This window comes from Pteropus medius, unplaced genomic scaffold, assembly GCF_902729225.1.
Source record: "Pteropus medius unplaced genomic scaffold, Ma_sr-lr_union100, whole genome shotgun sequence".
NCBI lineage: Eukaryota > Metazoa > Chordata > Mammalia > Chiroptera > Pteropodidae > Pteropus > Pteropus medius.
This window is the reverse complement of record NW_024355205.1, coordinates 21994529-22008380: the sequence shown is the minus strand read 5'-3', so window position 1 is coordinate 22008380 and position 13852 is coordinate 21994529. Positions and strand designations below refer to the sequence as shown.

The window sequence follows — 13852 nt, the reverse complement described above, 5'->3', positions numbered from 1 at the left end:
CATTTGTCTCTAACATCATGAAACTCTGTATTCCGGCTCCTGGTAGCAAGCAGCAACTTATTAATTTAGTGATTTATAAAAGAACATATTTAAAAGTTTATGCCTAATGAAGTGTATATGCTTAATGAAAAACTCATGCTAAGTTGATTTTATTTTTGGCTTTTTTACTTATATTAGTTTGTAATTAATAAAAAATTGGTGCTACTTAACTATATAAAAACTAGAAATAGATGATTAAAAATTAGAAAATATTGGATTTGAGGAATATATGAATTTGATATTTTGCCAAATAAAATATTTAATCTATAAAATGGGGGGGGCCTCAGCACTCAACTGACAGGCTTTATGAGAATTGGCAGGCACAGAAGAGACATGCTAAGGTTGCATTAGAAGAGAGAGAATTATCGTAAAATCTGTAAAACCATGAGCATAGAGAAATTAAATTGATAAGGTGACAAAATATGGACAGCAAAATTGAAAACAGATATATTTAGACATTCATTCTGTTAGATTGTGATAGTTAATTTTATGTGTCAACTTACGTAGTCCATAGCACCCAGATACTTGGTCAAACACTAGTTTGAATTCTAATGTAACGTTATATTTTAGATGAGATTAATTTAAATCAGTAGATATGAGTAAAGCACCTTGCCCTCCATAATGCGAATGGGCCTCATCTTATCTGTTGAAGGCCTTAAGAGAAAACAGACTGAGATTCCCCAAGGAAGAGGAAATTCTACCTTCAGACTGTCTCTGGACTCAAGCTGCAGCATCAACTCTTGTCCAGATCTCCAGCCTGGTGTCCTACCCTGCAGATTTTGGACTTACCAGCTCCTGCAAGCACAGGCGCCAATTCCTTAAAATAAATCTCTCCTCTCTTATCTATATCTATGACCTTATCTATCTGTACCTAAATCCCTGCCTCAATCTATCCGCGTATCTCTATCTATAGATATAGAAAGGTAGATGGGATGTGTCAGGAAGAGAGCGATGCCCTGAGATTGTTCTTCAGGGAAAATCTCCAGGAACAGGCAGCAGTGTTCTCCTGGGACAAATTTTAGACACTCTGAAGCTGCCAGGAAGATCTAGCCCTGAGGATGTGCAATGCAACACGTGTTCAGATTGCTGAGGCCCTGAACCATGGCTAACATCAGACTGGGGCCCAGGCTTCTGCAGCCGAAGCCAGCATCTCGGCCCTGAGCCTTTGGGCTCCTGGAAGGTTACAGATTTGCAGCTGACCACGCGCGCTTCACTCCCACACTCAGGCCTCTGGCGGTCCATCCCCGGCACAGCCGTCGCCAGAGCCAGTTCCCCTTACCTGGCCAGGTCTCCAGGGAGGCACCACCCACCGCACAGTGACTCTGAGTTGGGGATCTGGGGGTTCAAGGAATCCACGAGTACTGGGGTTTGCAATGATAAATAGTAGAACTCAGACGTCTTGCGGAACCCTCTGGCGTCGGGGGCCCAGCGTATTTTTCATCCCGGGACTGCCCTGCAGGCCACCGGAGAACCGCAGAGATCTCGCGAGATCCGGCTTCCTCCGGAAAGAGTGGCCGCATCTACAGTGCCTGTGGCTTCTGTCTGCCGTTCGCTTAGTTACTCCTGATGCTCAGCTCGTTCTGGTCGGTCTTCTCCCTGCCTGCTAGTTCGCAACCTCGGGAGTTCCCCGGGTGAGTTCTGTAACTGGCTCCTGTACACGGAGGTCAGGAAGAGACCTATGAAAGAAGCAGACCACTCCAAATTGGTAGGTGACTGTTTTAATAAGCAAGATAACTTAATTATGAGGTTGTACCTGCCTGTAGAATCTTAAGTGTTTGTATAGTGGCCTTAGTAGAGTTTGGTCATATATACTGTCCATATTCTTCTCTCAATACGTCATTTTTGAAATGTTTCCTAGTGCGGGAAAAGTGGGCAGAACATGCATTCCAAGGATGGGGGATGGTGAGGAACCTCCAATCGCCCCGGTACAGCTCAAGGATTAACCCACGTTCAGGTCCTTTTGAAGATCCGCTTTAACACTCCACTCCTAGTGACTGGCTCTTACAATCTTACACACACCCTTCTTCGGAAATGTGCCCTAAACCGTCAGCAAGGGCTATTATTAGCATGGAGGTGGCTTGATTGGTAGCTATTTGGCTACACTGGAGGCAGAGGCCTCAGCAACAGTATAGGCACATGCAAGAGAAAACACGGATTAATATAACGATTCCCAAAATCAGTGACAACGTTTTCCATCAAGGGCCCCTTGATCCGAAGCACTGATTCATTAAGTCCCCCAGGCTGGGGATAGGGGTTGCAGTCAGATAACTCAGGCATTCACTTGTTCCCTCATGAAATTTAATAAAGATGATGCATTAGCAGACTCATGAAGTGTGAACATAAAACGTTCTGTTTAGATAATGGCACAGGTGCCTCTTTGTAAGGCAGTAATAATGGCCAAGGCCATTCTATTTTGAAGGACGGCTTTTTTCATTAGAGACATTTAAGTGTTCAGTAAGGATAGGCTTCGCTGACTATCAGTTAAGTCTTGTTGGGTGAATGTAGTAAGGGCTTCTATGTGTGTTTATGTCATCGAGGGGACAAAGATGGTGGCCAAATGATCATGATAGTGGAAATAGAACATGCCCGTCTGGCTTTGAGGGGAGAGAGGTTGGCAGTTGTTAGTGTGAGGCAGATTCTCCCCTAAGCCCAGGGAAAACTGCAGGTGTAGGACCCAACCACTCAGGCAGAAGCCATAGCCAAAGATTTGTGTCACACAACCACTGGGTCTCATTTGAGGCAACCCCATAAATACTTCGGCTGTTCCACCAGTATCAGTGATATCCACCAGTATCCCTGGTATGATTGGGTTGATTCTGTTTAGAGCGATTGATTTTTCTGTTTCCAACATAGGGGTGCACCAGTGCTCTATTGTCCACAGACCAGGGTAAGCCACATTAATCCTGTAACTTTGATGACGATATTTTCAGGGTACTTTTGATCAACAGTTTGATGGGCTGCCTGTGTAGTTTTACTGATGGAAAAAAAGAATACCCATAGCCAGTGCTATCGATAGTATGTGTCACAGACCAGGTTTCTGGATCAATATTAGTAATATCAAAGAAATTGAGTACTAGTAGCTTCTTCATTGATGTACTACTGCTTTAGGGCCTTCCAATCACCTCTCTGGAGTGGTAACACCCATCATAGCAATCCTGATGAGCTAGCGAGGGGCCACTACCCACATCCCCAACAGCTGGATTGGCTTCAGCATGCAGGCGTGCCCACTGTAGCAGTGTATTTCCACCAGGTGCCCATTCCATGCCTGAACACCACAGGAGCAGTAGAAGTCTAAGGTCAGAGAGACAGATATGTAGTAGGAACTCGTATAAGAAAGTCTTCTCCTTCTATAAAAATTAAAACTGTGGCCTGATAACATAGATGTTAATGCGGATGCAGCTTTAGGAATTTGACCTGATTGTCCATACTATCCATGTCGGTGGGGGAAAGCAGCACTGTCAGGTGTGAGTTGATGGACTAGGGGTAAATATGCTAGACCAGAAATCCCACCTTCTCTCTTCTTTCAATGGTGAGTGGTCCATATCAGGTATAGTGTATTTCAGCAGATCTGGCTTATAGTAGGGCCACAAGATCCCAGTGTAGACTGGGTAATTCCCCCTCATCCAGGGGTTCAAATTAACGCACACATTCTGGTGTGATGTTCCTTTGCAAATTCTAGTAGATAATGCCTTTCCCAGGTGTGATGGGGCTTGGTGTTCTCAGCAGCATACCACATCAATCCATAGCAAGAGTCGGGGCAATGGTTATTTCTCCTGACTTCCATAGCTTTACAATATTGGGTGTCTTGACAGGGGTCCCCGGGCTGACATATGGGGAAACAGGCCCTACTGGTTGATCACTCAAATGTATTAAAAAGCCCAGGATAGTACTTTAGTACACTCAGCCAAAGTGGTTTTACCTGTTAGGAATTTAATCTGCTACTTTAATATTCCGTTTTTTTTTTTTTCTACCAACCCAATTGCTTGCAGATTATGGAGCAGGTAGAACCTCCATTCAATGTCATGTTCCCTGCAATGTCCAGCCTTACATATCATGAACTTTGAAATGCGACCCTGCAATCACTGTCTACTCAATGAGGGTACCCATACATTGTTCTCAACTTCTTAATCTCCTAATGGTGGCACCCTGGTTTGTGAGGTGACAGGGGAAAGCTTGGTTTAGGCCAGACATGGTGTCTTCACTTACCAAGTCATATTTAGTTACCTCACTCAGAGAGAGTTGGGCAGTATAATCTATTTGTCAATTCCTCTCCAGTCGAGAACTCAGATGTATGGCCCTAGATGCTTTAGGCATTGTTTAGAAACAAAGTATGTTCTGTTACTGCATTAACCAAGTCATTGTATTTCAAGTGTGATATGACATCAAGTGTGATATGACAATATACCATCCCATCAAGGCGCTACGGTGGCCCCTCTTTCTGTGCACACAATCTGCTGTACCCACTGAAGGGTAGATTGCTAGGGTTCATATCCAAACTAAGACATCAGCCTCCTGGTTTCCAGTACCTTAAGAGCAAGGGATGTGGAAAACAGTGAGGACTTGCAGGCAAACCCAAATGTCTTTCCACAAGTCCTGACCCAATAAGAGCTTATTCATGATCATCTACCCCTTCACTTTCCATCATCCAAACCTTAGACTTAATCTCTTTAGAACAGCCCAGCTGTCAGTGCAGAGGGTTAATGGCCAGGACTCCTACGTGATCACTGACCAAACATCTCTGAAATCAGCCCACTGACTACTGCATTTCATTGCTATTTCCATTCAGATGCTGTCAGTGTCAGGCTGAATAGTAATTGTAGCCCATGTGGGAAGGTTGCCCAGACTAGACTCATCTGTATGCTAAATTATTTTTCATTTTTAGATAGCTACCATACCACACAACTCAATATATTATATAATAACAATAACAACAGTAATAAAACTACAAGCCTCATCGTGGTTGTTAAGGTATACATCTTACATGTTTATTTTCAATGTCAGACATTAAAATGCCAAAAATTGGAAATGTCATTAAATTCATAAAATTTGTGATTAAAATTGCACATTTAGATATTAATAAGCATGTAGCATTTTCTTTCTGAAGCCTAAACTCTTTCATGTTTTCAGTTTAATCTGCTGGCTACCTTCAAAAGAACTTGAGAAATAAACGATAATGAATTTACTTTTATTCTTCATAAATACTTTAATGTAGGGTTGACTCATGAGCCAGAAGATACACATTTGACCCTATCATTGCATCTGAGTTAGTAAAAGACTCTGAGAATAAATAATGAAGCAAATTAATTTCTCCAGGACAGCAGTTAATTTAATCATCCCTTCTACCTTTGCACATAATACACTGCTCTCCTGAAACATTTACATTTACTTTCCAGGAGGAAATTGCTCATCTCCAAAAACCTTTACTGATCCGATTCACTTCGCACTCCTATCCAAGGCTCATTTTTCTTGAGAATTTCCCCATCCTAAAAAATAAATATTTATGCCAGTGTATTTTCAACCTTTCTGAATACTGAAAATACTTTTTGGCTCAAAACACCTTAGCAGTTATCAAAATGAATCATTATTGTACTACTATAGATATACAGATAATCACTTTGTTTTAAAACTGAATGAACTGAACTTAACTGTCAAATTTGCATTGTAGGATACTCAGTAGGGAAACCAGATATCATCAATGTAATTTAAAGACTAAAAACAAAAATTAGTGTGAAATACTCTCTAGCTATTGATATAATAGAAATGACTTTTTAAAAAAACTTAGCAATAAAAATATGTGCTAATGTTGTTAGCACAGGCATAAATTTTTCTTTGTTTTACTTAACACAGCACTACAATGTACCAGTTTATAAAAAAATACAGTTATACTCTCAACACCACAGTTTGATGTCATGGATTAAATAATATGGCTGTTAACACCTAAAGCAGTGGGAGCTTAAGCAACACTATAATAAAAAGATTACTGTGAGCACATTAGGTAAGTAGCACAATAAATGTTTCTGAGGCTCTCTAAATATTATAATTTGGGGGAAAATAAAAATGATGATCCATTGACTTCTATATAATATTTTCTGCTTTTAACAACAGGAATAGGAATAAAACAAAAGTATTCCATAAATAAGTACTTACAGTAGTAATATATTGAAAAGTATTTGTAAGAAATTTTGATTTTTTTTCACTAAGAAGATTCTATTTTTAAACTCATTGCTCTATGCATGTAACTCATATAGCAATGTTATAGGCAGATAAAAGAGATTAAAAAAATGGAAGGAACTTATTCAAAAATAAAACTTGAGGAGTGCCTAAAAATCACAGCGAGTTTCAGATTGTGACATTTATTGTAAATGGCACTAAAACATTAGTTCTGCTGTAAAATTACTGTTTTAGCTTCCAATTAAAAAACAAGTTTTTCAGAGGTTTAAACAAAGTGGTTCACAGAAAAGAAGTATTTCTGTCATACCAGACAAGGATTAAGGATTTCTGAATTCTTCATCCATCTCTGAAAGGATTCTACTCTCCAGCTTGCATCTCATTATTTGCAAAATGGCAAATGGTATGACCTATATTTTCATTAACATTTTGAAGGAAAGAAGATGAGCGTACTTCCTTTCCTGGGTATAGTGCTGTAATTATTTCTATGCTATCCTAAAATATAAACCTCTGAGTGACTTTTGACTTCCCTCTGCCTTTTACATAGTAAATCAAAGGCCACTTCCTTTTTCTTTCTTCCAAAGGATGTTATTTTATGCTATCTCAAAAACACAGCATGAAAACAGATCTAGGGTACAGATAGTATGTGTGTTGGGGATGAGTAGAAACAAGGAAAGCAAAAATCAGAGAGAGACAAGATAGGGGGAAAAGATATCTGCAACTGGCTTTTCTCACGCAAATTTTAAGAACTCAATTCATCCAGTATGTCCTAGAATCATAGTTTCCTCCCAGAATTGTCTGTTCAAAGAAAGGCTGTCTGGAACATTTATTACTGGACTTCTATCCTCCAGTGGTTTTTGTTGGGAGGGAGAAGAGACGTTAACTCAGTTTACTCCCCAATTCACTTGTGTCTGTGGTTTTAGTAAAGACTCTGTGGCAGAAAGAAAAATGCATAGCATGGACTTGAGTTGACAGGCTGAAAACAAAGGCGAGCCTAGAGGCTGGATGCAGAAAAATGAAAGGATCTGCCACACTGAGCCCCATCTTCCTAGAAATCTATAAATGAAGACAGATAACACCATCCTTACTCTGATGCAACACCTCCACCCCTTATTAAAATATGCCTCACATAAAATTGAGGATATACCATAAAATCAGTATTTCAGTTAGAAAAAACTGTACCATCCAACCTTAAAATAGCCGCCTCTTGTTTTTACTCTGAGCATGTCAGGAAGAAAGACAAAGAGAGGGATGACTGAAAACAATGGTAAGTGTTATACTTTGAAAAGCCTTCTAAGATAAATAAAAACAAATTTTACAAAAAAGGCTTTAAGAGCAGAATTTCTAAGAGACAAAGAAAAGGACATATTTTGTTTTAGTTGTAGTAGTATACGACAAACATTCCCTTTACTTTTTAATTAATTATCCCTTGACCTATACAAATCCTCCAGAACGTTTTTTCATAAAAAAAGTATGCTGCTTTAACTATTCACATCGCCGTAGTGTAAAACAAGTATCTTGCAAATAATGGTGAGAAAAATATCTTTATAATAAAGTTTTTATATCTGATAATGCATGTGTCCCAACTTTGTATATGGTTGTTGGCTGACAGTATATTTTCTAATATGTCTAATTGAAATATTTTCTTGATTTACATTTAAAGATATACTTATATTTTTGAGATTGTCTACCATCATATACTCTATTTTTCCATCTGTTGTTTTTCTTTGTTTATCTTCTTTTAGATCAATAAAATGCTTGATTTTTCTATTCATTCCTTCATTAAGATAGAGATTATAATTTTAACCAGTTTAATATTTACTATATGATTATATTATATATCTTTGAATTTTTATTAAATTCTAATTTATTTTTTAAAATTAATTTTTTAAAATATTTTTAAGAATTACAGGAAGCTAAAAAAGTTTTAACAAAAAATGATTCAAATTCTGTTTACCCCCTTATAACTACCCATGCTGTTGATGAATGTGTCAATGCATATATATTTTAAATCCTTAAAGACTTTATTTTCATGGTTTTTGATAGTCAATATTTATTTTTATTTACCAGCTTGTTTACTTTCTGGGACTGTTAATTTCTTCCTGTCTGACCAAGCTCCTACATAGTTCCATATAGGAGCTTTACCTTTTTGTCTGAAAAATGCCACTAATAATTATTTTAAGGCTTATATTTTTACTGATTTCACTCCATGTATTTTTTGTATGTTTTCATTAAGGAAGACATTGTTATTTCACTTTAGTGTGCTTAGATATATTTCTAGGTATAGAATTCTTATTGAACAGTGTTGTTTTTTACCCGCCCCCTTCAGCCATTTAAAGATGTCATCTACTAACTTCTGGCTTTTATTAGCCCCTAGTTTTTCCAGACAAACACATCTGTGTTTATAAATGACTCTGACAAAATTGGATCTTTTCTTTCGTTTGTTGGTAGGCCTGGACAGATGTCCTGTTTACCCTTTCTTCTAAGGGGTTTCAGCAAAAGGTGTGCAGTGTTAATTAGGCTTCACACTTCCACAGGCCAAAAACTGTAGCTTCAGCAGCTTCAGTATCATCATATTTATAGAATCTCCGCTTGTACCTTTTAACCATGCCCCAGTTGTTTCATAGATGCATGTATAATACATATATATGGATGCACGTGTCCATGTGTATAAACACCACTTAAAGGCTGTCAGATATCTCCAGAGAAAGTGCATGCCTAGTTCAAATTTATTTTTTTCTAATTCTCTTGTCTCTGGGATTTTGTCTCCTTTAACTCATAGCTGCTTTCAAAATTTAAACTTTAATCATAGTCTTGCCGATTCAGTTACAATCATGGAAACTCCAGGCGCTGCTTCCCACTTGACTTCTATTCTCTCTACTCACTGTATTACTCTCCCTCTCTCTACATTCTCTTGACCGACTTGCTTGCTCTCTCCAATCAAGAGAGTGATTTTTTTTTGGGGGGGGAGGGGGTGATGGAGTAATTTTTCACTGACTTTTTCTTAAAGAGAGTGTTAGTATAATATCAGATGCTCTGTAATATTCAGAAACAGAAGTTTGTTATAGTCTCTTTATATGCCATCTTAACGTCCCCTTCAGTACCCAACACAGTTTGTGGCACACATACTTTTTCAATAAATATTAGTTTAATAAATCATTTGTGAACAGAGAAGAGGAAAATTTAAAATGTACTCTACTGGATGAAGAGTTTGAGAAGGGTTCCTTGAGGTCAAATTTTGTCTAAAACCTGAAGGCAAATTAATAATGCAAGTAAAGAATAAGGAAGAGGTCATTATAGACAAGAAAAAATGGCACATGTGAAGGTCCAGTGGTATAAAAGTAAATCTAAAACATGAGAAAGGTACATGCAAATATGTAAGTAAATGCTGGGGGAATAATTGATCTCATTAAATATTAATCAAAGAAATGACAATTAGAAATTCTTGACATTTGTTAATTCCATAGTAACCAACTCCTCCATATAAATAGCTTTAAGAATAGTTCTGATTAATATGAAAGATAGCACGATATAGAGAAAGTTTGAGTTATTGAAGAGTAGAATGTTAACCCACGTTAACTCAAGTATTAGAGAAACATTGCTATGCCTCCTACAATATATTCACTCCTGCCAATCTTTGTGGCATTGTGCTTCATTAAATCAACCATTCTACAAACACAGAAACACAATGGAAGCAAAAGTGTTTTCCCCTGACGAGAATATTTTGATTGAAGAAGAAGAATATATGGCCATACCTCATTTATTAGTACTGCTAATAGTAAGCATTCATTAAATTCTAGTTAAATATAAAAACATCAACTTCCAGAAAAAGGCTAAAAATTATTATTTTGTCAACAATGTTTAGATTACACATTCTACCTATAGAAAACATTCTTGTTCTTTTAAATGTATTAAATATAATGAAAAAAAAAATCCTTAGACCCTCATTAAAAGTATCAGAGTGCTGAATATAAAGTTTACTTAATATGTTACTGTATTTTAAGCATACTTGGTACAATCTAGAAAATGAGTTGTTATAAGTCAATTAAAAATATATTTTTTTAAATCAGAATATGTAAAGAAGGTAATAGTTTTTCAGACGTTAAAAGCAACCAATAGGAACTTAAAAACCTGTGATAACAAACCTAGTGACTGTCAGCTTAAACTAGTGATTCAAAACTAGCAATTAAGAATTAGGATTGTCTTATAAGTGCAATACAGTTTCTAAGGAATAATAAAAAAAGAAATAAGTTTAATTGCCAATATGTTACAAATGAGTTTTATTTTACTACTTTAAAATGTTGCCCTATTTTACATCTTTCACTAATTGAAAGGCATATTTTAAGAGCTTAAATGCTGATACTGCTTTACCCTTTTATTTTAAATTATTGATATTCCCAGACCTGAAAATATATTTCTCAGGGAACACACTTCCCAAAATGAATTCAATGGCTAATTCTCTAGGATAAGGACTGCTATAAAATCTGTAAAAATCAAAGTGGAATACTGCAGACTTTAAACTGTCATCAGTTGTTCAAACTCAGACTGTGCTTCACGGGCAAATAGGTATTTACACTTACTGGAGGCTCCCTTAAATGGCCCAATATCATTTTGTCATATTTATAAATTACTATAAAATTACCTTGCTCTTGATAAATCTGTGGTCACAGCTATACTTTAGAGAAAATTAGAGATCCATAGATGACAGTCTATATGATGATTCTTTTAGTCTTTCAAAGAAATATGCATTTAATTTTTTTAAAAAAAGTTTAGCTTTTCTAATATAACATGTAATGATTTAAAGGATTTGTATATTTTCAAATATTTATTATTACTAATAAATAGCGACCATGAAATAATTAAAAGTATATTATTATTAAAATAATGTTAATACCTTAGATGGTATCTTCATTTTGTAAACAACTTGAAATAACATTTCCCCCTTTTTATAATTGGATATTATAGAATTAAATCAAGTACCACAGAAATCTGTTAGTTCCATAGCTACTAACTTTGTAATAAATTTCTATAACTATTAAGTCTTAATTTTGTATCATTTTGATGTTTCTAAAATAGAGTTTCTATTCTAGACTTATTTTTTACTAAAATTTAGTTTTATTCTAAAGCTCTTGAAGTTGGTATTCATCAAAGTGCAGTGTCCAGAGGTAGAGAAGCAGTCCAATCATGTAAACTTGAAAAACTGAGAAAACCAATTTTCTCTGCTCTTCTTGCATTACTGTCCTTATTTAGCAATGTGAAACAATAATAAAATACAGCATTTGAGCTTCCAGAGTAAATCCTAATAAATAACATTAAAAACATTTTAAAATGGACATTTACTAAATTACAGAATGGCAAATAAAAGTAATATAAGAGACATTTTGAATTTTCAGTTGAACCATGTGTTTTGTCTTGCAATAATATTAAAAAGAATGTTCTTATAAAACTATCAAGTAGTGGTTCAAGCCGTGAAATATTTTAAGAGTGTATCTAATGAAAGTAGAAACGGAAAGCAACAAAAATCATTTGAACTGTCACTTTGAGGAACTTACTTTAGATATAGTTTTGCTTTTATTTTTCTTTTGCATCTAGGAGAAATGTATTGAGAGAGAAATCTGTGTTCATTCTCTTTGATGTGTGAGTAAAATAAATCAACAGCTTAATTATAGATTACGAATTGGTTAAGATTTCATATTTCATTTAAGGGTTTTATATGTAGTGGTTTTAGAGAAAGCAGTAACTTTTTATTATACATAATCCTTATTAATCATAACTAACATGAATACAAAATAATTATGGTGCAGACATTGTGCTATGTATTTTCTTGAGCTTTTTCCTTTGGGCCTCTACATGACAACTATATAAAGTAAGAATTAATAATTATCCTAATGCTATGGATGAGGAAACAAAAACTTAGAAAGGCTAAAAACTTTTCCAATATCAAGCAGCTTCAAAGTGACTGAGCTGGAATCTGAACTCATGTCTGCCTGCTTCCAGAACCTAGTTCTTATTTTTATACCATATATATTGTTTTTTCACTTTAGAAAATTATTTCAAATAATCCTCACTTTTAAGTAGAGAAACTTTATGATGTTAGATATTAGTGTTGTAACAGCTTCCACTACAGAAGTGAAATGGTATGTTGTTCACGAGTTGATGAAAATTTCACCATATTGACACCTTTGAGAAAGAGGTGAAACTATTATATTCTTAGAATCTATAATCTATAATGGTTCATTTATGTGTTATGTTACTTAACTACATAATTTTTATGATCAAAACTATATATCCCGTTTTGTAGCACATAAAATTAAGATCACAAGTGTTAAAGAATTTCCCGTTTTTTGTAACTTTGTTTTTGCATACTTTAATACCTAATGTTAAAGTTGTAAGTGATATAAGAAATTTCTACATACTCTTCACCCACATTTCCCAAATTTAACACTTTGTCATATTTGCTTTCTCTCTCTCAATATGTAATATATAATATATAAATCATATAATAAATTATATGTATTATACCTAAACATATAATATCTAAAAATATATTAATATATACTGTCTAAATATAAAATATATATTTTTATACCCTGTTCCTTATCAACCTTTTACCAATTAATCTTAGTATCCATTGCTAAATCTTTCCTGAAATAATTAATAATATGATGATCACAAAATGACAGTTTTTAAAAAATCTCCAGCATCCTGCCATTTCTGTATTTTTATTAGGTGGAATTCCACTCCCAATGAATAATTTTTTCTTTGCCCTCTTTATATAATCAATCATTTATTTATTTAAACATGACTACTTGGTTTCTTATTTATTGGGAGATAATTTGTTGGTTTTGCTATTTATTTAGGTAATGTGTCCTAGATTTATCTAGCTTCCACTGGATTCCTTTAAACTGGATCCAGTGTTCTTTTTTCACTTGCCCTAATTTTCTTTGAGTACATCTTTACTTTTTGTTAAAAGAAATTTTCTAGGCTAATTTGTACTTTACTTGTCCAGTCCTGAAATGAACTGCTTATTCAAAAAGGCTTAGATCTTGTAATCACCCTTATACCTTCGACTCCAATGGAACACCTCAAGTATTATTCTAGACTTCCCCCATGTCTATATTTGTAAAGCATCACTTTAGCAATGAGAAAGCTTGTTTGATCTTCTATCTAGACAACTAAAACTTTCTTCATATCAGTAGTAAGTCTATATTACTTTCTTATCATTCATGTGTTCACTGGTGTAGCAGTTTTAATTTCCTTCAAGAACTTTTCCTTTGCATTCACAGTTTGGCTAACTGTTTAGCACAAGAGGTCTAGCTTTCAAATTATCTCAGCTTTTGGCATGCCTTCTTCACTAAGTTTAATTATTTAATTTAAAGTGAGAGACGTGTGACTATTCTTTTCACTTGAACAGTTAGGTGCCATTGTAGGATTCTAAATAAGCCTAATTTCAATATTGTTGTGTCTCAAGCAATAAGGAGGTCCAAAGAGAGGGAGAGAGATGGGTTAATGACCAGTCTGCAGAGCAGTCAGAACATAACACACATAACTTATGTCTTACATGGTTATGGTTTGTGGCGCTCCATAATAATTATAATAGTAATATAAAAGATCAATCATCACAGACCATCATAACAAATATAAT

General features: G+C 35.4%; 1 protein-coding gene across 1 annotated transcript in view; it reads right to left on the bottom strand.

Moving 5' to 3' along the window:
- Positions 1–13852, bottom strand: part of LOC120598844 (uncharacterized) — a 199679-nt gene that overhangs the window by 167651 nt on the left and 18176 nt on the right. The window lies entirely within an intron of this gene.